At 41.9% G+C, this 10913-nt stretch overlaps 1 long non-coding RNA gene across 1 annotated transcript; it reads left to right on the top strand.

Annotated features, from left to right (window-relative positions):
• The first annotated feature begins 512 nt into the window (after positions 1-512).
• On the top strand, positions 513-7478 carry LOC140533765 (uncharacterized). The gene is made up of 2 exons (XR_011977048.1): positions 513-2008; positions 5428-7478. It is a non-coding gene; the product is annotated as an uncharacterized lncRNA (long non-coding RNA).
• Positions 7479-10913: the final 3435 nt, after the last annotated feature.

The raw sequence follows: 10913 nt of genomic DNA, 5'->3' as shown, positions 1-10913 counted from the left end.
GAGAGAGACTAAGAAGGATGAGAACTGATAAAAGACTAACATGTTTGGCAATGAAGAGATGGTTGTTCAACAAATATGGTGACTACAGAAGCATGAAAACACTTACATGAATTGATAGAGTGAACTAAGCCAAGAAAACAATATACATAATGACTACAATATTGTAAATAAAAAGAACAACTACCACCAATCAAATGTGAAAGTTGCAAAATTACAAAGAACAAGTGTGACCCCAAAGAAAAGATATGAGAACTCTCTCTCTGTCTCTCTCTGTCTCTCTCTGTCTCTCTCTGTCTCTGTCTCTGTCTCTCTCTCTCTCTCTCTCTCTCTCTCTCTCTCTCTCTCTCTCTCTCTCTCTTTTGCAGAGGTCTATGGATGGGAAACATTCTACATTTTTTCACATTTTCTCTGATGTATTGAATCTAGTGATTCTCTTCTTCCTCTTATTCTTTTTTCTTTTAAAAATATTCTTTATCATATAGGATGGCTGTTGGGGAGGGAAGGAAATGAAGGGGAAAACGTACGTTATATAAAAACAAAATATATCAGTAAATATGTTTTCAACAAGATCATTGGTAACTTTGGAGAAGCTTGCAAAGAGTTGAGATTGGGGATGAAAAAGAAGTAAAGTCCAAGCAGGAGAAAGTACTGAGGAGTGGGAGGATTGAAGGTCTCCATGAGAGTGAAGAATATGTTTAAAAGAGGGTGAAATCTAGAGTGAGGGGAATGATCAGTTATAGTCAGATAAAGGAAAATCAGAATCTTTGTCCAGGATACAGCAATCCCTGTGTGTGGCTGAGGTCCAGTGAAGGAAAGGGGTCTGGTATTTAAGCAGTCTGAGAAACATGAAGGTCAGGAGGTTCAATGGAACATCAACATGGATTCAGAAGTCCCTTAGCATAAAGACAAGGTTGGAGAAGAAGAGGAGAGTTAGCCAGATGCTGAACTCGTAGAGAAAGAAGGGAGGGTCACCTGGGACTACTAGAAAACAGCCATTGGGACCCTGTTCATTTGCACTGCTTGTTCCCTCTGTCTGAAATACTTTTCTTCCTCATCTTTACCTCAATTTCCATGACTTCTTTCAAAGTCCCACCTACAAATCCAACTTCTATGAGAAATCTCTCCTGATTCTCTCTTAATGCTGGTGTCTTCCCTCTGCTGATTATCTCCAATGTATTATCTATCTGTATGTACACGTATACACATATATGTATAATTTGTACATAGTTGTTTGCATGTTGTCTCCCTCATTAGCCTGTGAACTCTAAAGCAGGGACTGTGTTTTCCCTTTCTTTATATCTCTAGCACAGTGCCTAGCACACAGAAGGCACTTGATAACTGACTGATTGAATCTATAGGGGGAAAATTTTTGAATGAATGAACTTCAAAAGAGGAAAGGTGCTGAGCGAACACTGTAGCCAAGGAAGAGTTGAAATGGTAATAAAGAGCAGAGAATATTCTAGTTTCCCTTCCAAGACCAACAAGGGAGGTGGGTGAAGGAGTCGGTGCTAGAAAACAGTGAGGAATGTAGTGTCTTCTGGGCCAAAAGGTCTTAATAAAAGTAAATAGCTGGATATATGAGAGAAAGAGATTAAGATTAAAGGGAAGTTTGGTCATTACAGAACAAAAATTCCAGAAGACGTAAGTGGAAGGGATGGGCGGAGATGGAATGGGACCTGGGGGAAGTATGTTAAGGAGAATGGAGATGAAAGAAGGGGGTTGGCATTAGGTATAATATATTCCTAGAAAGTTGGTGATTAATACAGAGAATGAGAACAGTAGAAGGAGCGAGTTTGCCAGCCATAGATGCAATAGTGGGAGGGAGAGACATATTGTACACTGTCCAGACATTGTCCCTGAAGCAAGGTAGGTCTTGATTGCAGGGGCAGAAGAGAACACAGTCCAGTCTACAACTGCACAAAATTTTCCTCTACAATATTCTGAACAATTGGCTACCTAACCTTTGGTGGAAGACCTTCAGGGAGAGAAGAACCCACTACTTCCTGAGGTAAATATTCCCTTTAGATAAATCTGGTCATTTACTTGGCAATTTCAAACCATTGTTCCTAGTTCTGCCCACTGAGGAATCAATTCCAGCAATTTCACCAATTCCACTCCACCTTGCCTACATGTACCTTGGTACAGACTGTCCCTGCCATGCCCCAAAGCTAATAATAATGATAATAAACATAATGCCTGATGCCTACCATCGATAGTGTCTTCACCCCAAATAGTTGCCTTGCATTTATTTTAAATACATTTAATTATATACAAGTTGTTATATGTTCCTTCCCCCGCTCCTCCCTCCTTCCCAACCTTGGAACTTAAGATCCTTGAGAGTAGTATTTCATTTCTGTTTTCTTATCTTTAGCACACAACATACCCCCTGACACTTAATAAAGGCTTATTGGTTGCTTCTGTTTTTGACATTTGCCTTTAAATACTTAAAAACATCTACCACATTCTGTCCCTCCCTCCCTGCCCTTTCCCATACGACTTGTCTTCTTCAAGCTAAACATTCTCAAGTCCTTCAATCTGTCATGGCATGAATTCAAAGTTGTCCATTCTGGTGCCCTACTCAAAAGGCTTGCCGGCCTCTAGAGTATATACTTTCAAATACAATTTGAATATACTCTCAAAACTATGGTGTTCAGAATTAAACATGAGAAATCTAAATGTTGTGTGACCATGACAGAATACACCTCCCTAGTTCTAGACATTAAGACTACTTTTTTAACGCACCTAAGATTGTCTTGATTATCACCAGCTTTCAGACCACTAAGCCATAAAGATAATTTTTTCATGTTGAAAACTCGGGAAGTTGGCTTTGTTGAATCCCAGTACACTTCCTATTTAAACTTAATAAATTTCATCTTGGGCTAATATGGAAATGATTTGCATGACTGCATTGGATAATCTACATCAAATTGCTTGCCTTTTCAAGGAGGAAAAGAATTTGGAACTCAAATTTTTAAAAAATGAATGTTAAAAATTTTTGTTTACATGTAATTGAGAAAACGAATTTTTTTTAATGTTTAAAATTTCATATTGAAAGGCAGTATGGAGTAGTAAAAAGAAAAGCTGGGTTCAGTGTCAGGAAGAACTTGGGTTCAAACTCTCCCTTCTGATACATACTGGCTGTGTGACGAGAAGTCACATAACTTCACTGCCCAGTAGAAAACTAGACATTACCAAAGAGTCATCAGTCTGCATTGGTAAAGGAAATTTCCACAGTGAAAATTATAACAAGATTTAAGCCACAAATCCAGAGGGAAAAAATCATCTTATTACATTTGTAAAATATGCTAATCAGTCAAAATCTTTTTTAATCTGAGGTTTAGTGGGCTAAATGAACTGCATAAGGTCGCAGCTAATGAGTATACTGATCTGGCACTGGGGCTTGGGTCTTCTGACTTTGCACATTCCCATTCCACTTAGAACACTGAACCACAAAACTGTTGAAAAGAATACAGTCATTAATTTCTTCAGATTCTTTCCAAATACCAAATATGATTTAAATGCTCACTGTACTCTAGAGCACATTTCTGGGTGTAAGCAGAAGGTATGCCATGAAATGCAAGCGTTTTCTATTGACTATGAGGGTCAGGTTTACCTTGGGTGGTGGTTGCATCCCCTTGGAACAGAGGCAACAGGACTAGGAGAGTCAAGATTCCCCACTGCATAGCTCTCCTCTCCTGGAAGGTAGTGAGGAGCCCAGAGGAATGAAGCACTAGGGGTAATCAAAGGACTTGGCTTCCGTCTCCCTTCAATATTCCTGAAACAAGAGAAAATCAGGTGAACTGCAGAGATTCAGAGGCATGGAGGAGTGGAAAAACATTGTAAAAGTAAGGAGGGGGAAAAAAAGGTAAACTAATCACTGCCAGGAACTTGGAATAACATCAAAAACTATCTCCATTTAAATTAAAATATTGAGAATAATTATTGTTTGGGAGGGCTTAAGGAGTACATAGAAGGATCTGAAAAGAAAAGAACTTTGAGAACATTTAGGGTCATTCCATACCAGTGGTTCAAACTTGAGATAACTTGAATTAACAAACGATTAGGATTCTTTGTTTTGGCTTGAGAACACAATAAACAAACCCACAAGGTGTTTGTTATTTGAAAGAACAATCCAGGTGTGAGGAAATTCAGGACAGAGCACCTGGATTTTGGTCAAAGCAACCTCTCTTGCCTCATGGCTATGGGCCAGCATGTGCTGAGACTTAAAAATGTACTCTTCATAGATGATAATGATAAGGTAATTCATACCTCAAATCTCTTTTATTTTTCCATTTTAAAACCTATACATTCCTTAAGGTCCTTTTCAAAGGCTGTAGCAAAGTTCCTACAACCCTCAGGACCTTCATCCATGAAAGTTTTCAGACTGGAAGCTAGTGGCTCTCCCTCTCCCATTTCATTTTTTCTTATCCTGACAATGAGGATTCAATGAACTCATAGTTTGGGGTGGGAAGGGAATCTCAGAAGCTATCTAGTCCAACCCCAATCCAAATCATGAATCTCCTGGTGAACCCAGGATTCCAGATATATCTCTGCAATATCTCTGGCAAAGTATGGTGACCTATACCTTAACAACACACATCAGAATTCACACTCCTCACCTTTTAGGCAGCCTTGAGGGCCCAGTTTACAGAATCCAAGTTATGCAGTCACCTAGGGTTATAGATTTAATATTGAAAGGGAACTTGAAGGTCTTCAAGGTCATTTTATAAATAAGAAAATAAAGTTCAGAGAGGTTAAATAACTTGGCCAGAGTCACACAACGATCAATCTAGTCAATCTGACAATCAATCTGATGATTTGAGGCAGGATTCACATCTGAATTTCCTTTATTCTAAATTCAATACTCCATCCCCTGTATTAGAAATGTCAAACACCCAGCCTCTAGAACACATTATGGCCACTTCCCAGTGCAGTCAGAACTAGACTAAAATGTCATTGGAAAATAATGAACAAATAAATAAAAAGATGATAGAACATAGATTATATGGGTGTGTGATTTTCTAACTCAATGAGTGGCCCTGTTTTAGTTGTTAAGTCCCCTATTCCTATTTGGGTTTAATAACACTGCAGCATACCATGCTGCCTGTATAAAAAGGGGGAGGGAGGGGAAAAAAACAAGCTAGAAATCAAATAAGAATTTGTTCTTCCAAGAACATACTCCCTCCTCATCTCTGCCTTTTACAAGAACCCTTCATTCTGGTACCAGCTCCTGAGGAAGACCTTTCCTGGTTGCCCCCACCCCTTAGTGTTTTTCCTCTTTTCTAAAATAGTTAGGGCACTTTGTCTAATCTATGCTTCGCCCCCCTCACTCTCTGCTTATCTGTCTTGCTTGTTGAATTCCATTTGTGGAAGTACCTCCCAGTCAAGGACTATTTCATTTTTTGCATTTGTATCTCCACAAACTAGGCTGTTATCTTGTACATAAGAGGTGCATTGCTGCATTGAAGGCATTTCCTGAAGCAGGCGATCAAAAAAAGGTGAATATTTCTGAGAGAAAAGAAAGACCCAAGGACCCACTGGAATCCGTGTAATGTAACAGAAAGTGTGTTGGGTTTGGAATGACAGACCCTGAATCAGGGTCTTTTTCAGTCACTGACTCTCTGTGGGACCTGGGGCAAAGTGCTTCAACTCTCTAGGTCTATTTCCTCATGTGCAAATGACTTCTAAGTTGCATTGAAACTCTTCTTGTATGTATGACCTCATGATGATGATTCTATGACTCCAGATTTAATTAGCAACAGTGACATACATTTATTTGTTTGTTCAGTCATGTCCTACTCTTCGTGACCCCATTTGGGGTTTTCTTGGCAAAGATACTGGAATGGTTTGCTATTTCCTTCTTCAGCTCATTTTACAGATGAAGAAACTGAGGCAACCAGGGTTAAATAACTCACTGAGGGTCACACAGCTAGTAACTGTCTGAAGCCAGATTTGAACTCAGGTCTTCCTGACTCCAGGTCCAGCATTCTGTCCATTTCACTACCCTACAAAGTTATGGGAGTTTGGAAGAGGATTGAGTCATCCGACTGCCCTATGGCTCATTTGTGAAGCAAGATCAGAACAGACTCAGAAATTAAGCCAGCAAGTTGCCTCCAGCAGCATGGTAAGCAGAGAGTCATTGGGAAGGAAGCAAAAGGTCCAAAAGAGACAAGATCATACACTGTCCTTCCTAACCCTTTAGGCATCTTGAGCAGAGAATTATGCAACCGTGATGATTTCTGTTATCCATGACAAAGTCACATCCAGCCTCTCACCAGACAGTCCTTCCGTTTCTGAGGACATGAAGGGAAGAGGCAGAAGAGGGTCACCTCTGCTGGAATCTTCTGGAAGAAGACAGAATCAAGACATTTTCTAACAAAGTCCTGCACTGTGGCTGAGCCCCATTTTAGCTGCCCCACCCTGAACACCTCCAAGTACTGTGGATATCACAGAGTGTTCACACTGACTCCAACTTCATGATCCCAACCACTAAATTTCCAAGAATCTCCAGACTGAAAATTGAGCCCCTGTTACCTGCCTGGTGACTGTGAGCCAAGGCTATCTTCATCATCATCATCATGGTCATCATCATCCTTAGCAGAGTCCACATTTATATAACACTTATTACATGGATGGTACTAGGCTAAGCATTTTACTGTTATTCTCATTTGATCCTCACCACAATCCTGGGGGTTAGCATTACACTCATTTACAAATGAGGAAACTGAGGCAAACAAAGGTTAAGTGACTTGCTCAGGGTCACCCAGCTAGTAAGTGTCTGAGAATGAATATGAACTCAGGCCTTGCTGACTCTAGGATCAGCACTCTCTCCACTGTGCTACCTAGCTGCCTTCATGGCCCATGGACTGCTAAACTTTTGTTCCCAAAGTCCCCCTGCTTGAAATGCTATCCTCTCTACTTACATAAATTATTCCAGTTCTTCAACATCTAATCCAAATTTCACCTCCTCCAAGAAACTTTCCCAAACTACCCAGTCACAACCCAATACCACAAATATGAATCTGTGCCACTCAAGTGGTACTGAAAGACAAATGTTGCTAATTTTTTTTGATGTGTACATCATCATGTTACCTCTTCCCTGATCCACTTGCCCCCAAATTGGTGAATCCCTTTCCAAATTATTACTGTGTACTTACTTTGTATATACTTATATGTATTCATGCTCTCTCCTCCCTGAGAGAGATAGCTCCTTGAGAGAAGGGACAATTTCACTTTTCTTCGTATCTCCTAGGTCTAGCACAATGCACATAGTAGGTGCTTAATAGCTGTTTGTGGATTTATTGCCTATAAGTTTTTTGAGGGAAGAAAACTACATGTGTATCTATGTGTGTGTGTGCATGTGTGTGTGTGTATGTGTGTATGTGTCTATATGTATAAACCTCACCATGCTCTGCATGGAATAATCTTTTCAATAAATGCTGGGGAAACTAAATTGAATTAAACTAAATTGAAATGAGGAGGAAGGCTGCTCAAGATTTCTGATTACCTCTCCTTGTCCCACATTTCCTTCCATTTCTGACTCCATTTAGCTGTATTCTCTCTGTTACATATTCAGATCTAGAGAACCAGGGTTCCAGGATTCAGAAGTAGAATGGATCTTAGAGAGTCCAGCCCCCTCATTTTACAAATGAGGTAGTAAGAAGATGAGCCAGAATCTAAGTCTAATCCTAGAACTCCAGGTCCAGAACCCTTTCCACTGTCTCCCACTCAAAGCTCCCCAAACTCCCACCTGAAACACCCTCCTGCCTCTTTGTTGGTTTGAATCGTTCCCATTTCCCAAGGCCTAGACCAAATCCCACCCCTCCAGGAATCCTAGCTAGTCCTGCCTACAAGGCCCTGACCCTCTTCCAGATTCCCATAACATTGTACCTTTCATGTAGCACTTAGGATTTATTATGTTGCATTGCTCATTAAATTTCATGTGTGCATATCTTACAAATTATGTTTTCCAGCTCCTCTTGTGGTTGGTAGTAGAGACACTCCATACTTACCTAAAGGGTTTGGTGAGGTTGTATAGGTCCCAAGAGTCCATGTTAAACTTTCAACATGAGCATTTATACCCCAGAAATCAGCAAGTGATACATATCAAGACTTCATTTATTGTTCTATTGGTTGTATGCTCTTAAGAAAGTCATGGAGAAAGAGTTAATAATGCAGATTAAACTCAATGGTACGTCCTGCATACATCCCCCACCCACCCAGAGCTGATTGTTAAATGTTTTACTAGCCTACATCCCCCACCCACACAAAGTTGGTCGTTTTACTAATATACAGACCCTCACCCAGCCAGAACTTGCTGTTAAATGTTTACCAACATACCTCTACAAGTTTCTTTTCCCTTGAAGAGATTGTTCTTAATTGGAGCTAGCTAGGTAGATTTTGTTTGCATTAGATTAAAATGAACTTGCTTTTCCAGAGCTCTGGTGAGATAAAGGAAGCTAGGGGTGAGATGACAGGTCTCAAATTTATTCAAGGAAATGGAAGGAAAACAATCTCCTGATGAACATGTACTTTGTAGGATAGAAAAGTTTGTTATGAAATCCTTCATAAATGAAATCCTTCCTATAGATTGTCTCATTCTTCTTTTAAAGACAGGAATAAAGTACTCGTCAGCCCTGCTCCTTCCTCTGTACCCTTGCTCCTGCCCTCACATCAAGCTGTAAGAGCAGGAATTCGTCCTTGTTCCGCTGGTATCCAGCTCTGCTTAGGAGGTTTTTTGACCATGTTACTCTGAACTCTTAGGTCAGGTTCTTATTGAAATCTTGAAGAACACTGACAATGTTTTTGGCTTGACCATCTTCATCCTTACCTTTCTTATCACAGGCAGTGTGGTACAGTGGGAAGGGACATGAATTCAAATACAAGAATTATAACTAGCTCTGTGACATCTGGAACATCTGGACCTCAGTTTCCTCACCTGGAAAATAAAGGACTTAGATTAGAAGTTTTTTTAGCTCTATTTACACGTGAATATTGATCTATGATCAAATGAGATAATATATTTGTAAACAACTTTGAAAGTCTTTGGGCAGCTAGGTGGCATAGTGGATAGAGCACTGGACATGGAATCAGGAAAATTTATGTCCATGAGTTCAAATCTGGCTTCAGATATTTACTAGCTGTGTGACCCTGAGCAAGTCACTTAACCCTGTCTACTTCAATTTCCTCATCCGTAAAATGAACTGCAGAAGGAAATGACAGACCACTCCACTGTCTTACTTTGGTGACAAGGAAGACCAAAATATACAAACAGAAGAAGACAACAAAGTCAAAGCTCCTACATCCAAAACCTCCAAGAAAAACAGGAATTGGTCTCAGGTCATGGAAGAGCTCAAAAAGGATTTCGAAAATCAAGTAAGAGAAGTAGAGAAATAATTAGGAAGAGAAATGGAAGTGATTCAAGAAAATCATGAAAAAAAGTCAACTGCTTGCTAAAGGGGAGCCAAAAAATGCTGAAGAAAATATTATTTTAAAAAATAAACTAAGCCAAATGGCAAAAGAGATCCAAAAAGCCAGTGAGGAGAAGAATGCCTTAAAAAGCAGAACTGGTCAGATGCAAAAGGAGATTCAAAAGCTCATTGAAGAAAATAATTCATGAAAGATGAGAATGGAGCAGATGGAAGCTAATGACTTTATGAAAAATCAAGAAATTATAAAACAGGGGCGGAGCCAAGATGGCGAAGTAGAAAGACGCACATAACCATAGCTCCGAACACACAAACCACAGAACGGCTAGAGGGGACCAAGCCAGGGTGAATTCTGCACCCAGAGACCATGGAGTATTGGAGCGAGGGAGATTTCTGCTCTGGAGAGACCTGCGGACCTCTTGCGGGGGGTCCTTCGCGCCACGGACTGGGCGCCGGGATGGGGAGCGGAGTGCGGCCCTGCCGCGACCGCGACACTGAGGGGAGGAGATCCGAGAGGGCTACGGGGACGGGATCTCCAGAGGCCACGCAGGTCCCCCCACCCACAGAGGGACCTGCAAACCTCTCGCAAAAGGTCCGTAGTGCTGCAGACGCGGAGCCTAGCCCGGACCTTCGGCGGCGGCGGCGGCGGCGGTGGCCACGGCTCCGAGAGGCACAGATCTGAGAGGGCTCCGGAGGCAGGATCTTCAGCGGCGGCACGGGCCCCCCCACCAACAGGTGACTGACGGGGGTGGGTGAGAGAGTCTCTTTGGCGGGTTGAGAGGGGAGTGGGGTGCCCCCAAGGCTCGGGCCCCCATGGGAGGTGGGGGCTGAGAGGCGGCTGTGGATGGGGGCTCCCCAAATGGGCAGGAGCCTGGATCCATTGTGGAAGGTCTGTGCATAAACCCCCTGAGGGAACTGAGCCAGAGAGGCGGCCCTGCCCCTGACCTCAGCACCTGAGCCTAATTTAACACTGAATAACAGCCCTGCCCCCGCCAAAAATCTTAAGGCGGGAAGCAGCATTTGAATCTCAGTCCCCAAACGCTGGCTGGGAGGACCAGGAGGCGAGGTGGGTGTGAGGAGAACATTCAGAGGTCAGGCCACTGGTTGGAGAAAATGCCAAGAAAAGGGAAAAGAAATAAAACTATTGAAGGGTACTTTATCGGAGAAAAGACACTTCCTCCCTTCCTTTCTGATGGGGAGGAACAATGCTTGCCATCAGGCAAAGACACAGAAATCGAGGATTCTGTGTCCCAGCCCACCCAATGGGCTCGGGCCATGGAAGAGCTCAAGAGGAATTTTGAAAATCAAGTTAGAGAGGTGGAGGAAAGACTGGGAAGAGAAATGAGAGGGATGAGGGAGAAGCATGAAAAGCAGATCAGCTCCCTGCTAAAGGAGAACCAAAAAAATCTTGAAGAAATTGGCACCTTGAGAACTAGCCTAACTCAGTTGGCAAGGGAGGTGCAAGGGGCCAATGAGGAGAAGAAT

The sequence above is a fragment of the Notamacropus eugenii genome, chromosome 3 (assembly GCF_028372415.1).
Source record: "Notamacropus eugenii isolate mMacEug1 chromosome 3, mMacEug1.pri_v2, whole genome shotgun sequence".
Taxonomy (NCBI): domain Eukaryota; kingdom Metazoa; phylum Chordata; class Mammalia; order Diprotodontia; family Macropodidae; genus Notamacropus; species Notamacropus eugenii.
Note: the sequence above shows the minus strand (reverse complement) of the source record. Positions and strands in the feature narration are given on the sequence as shown.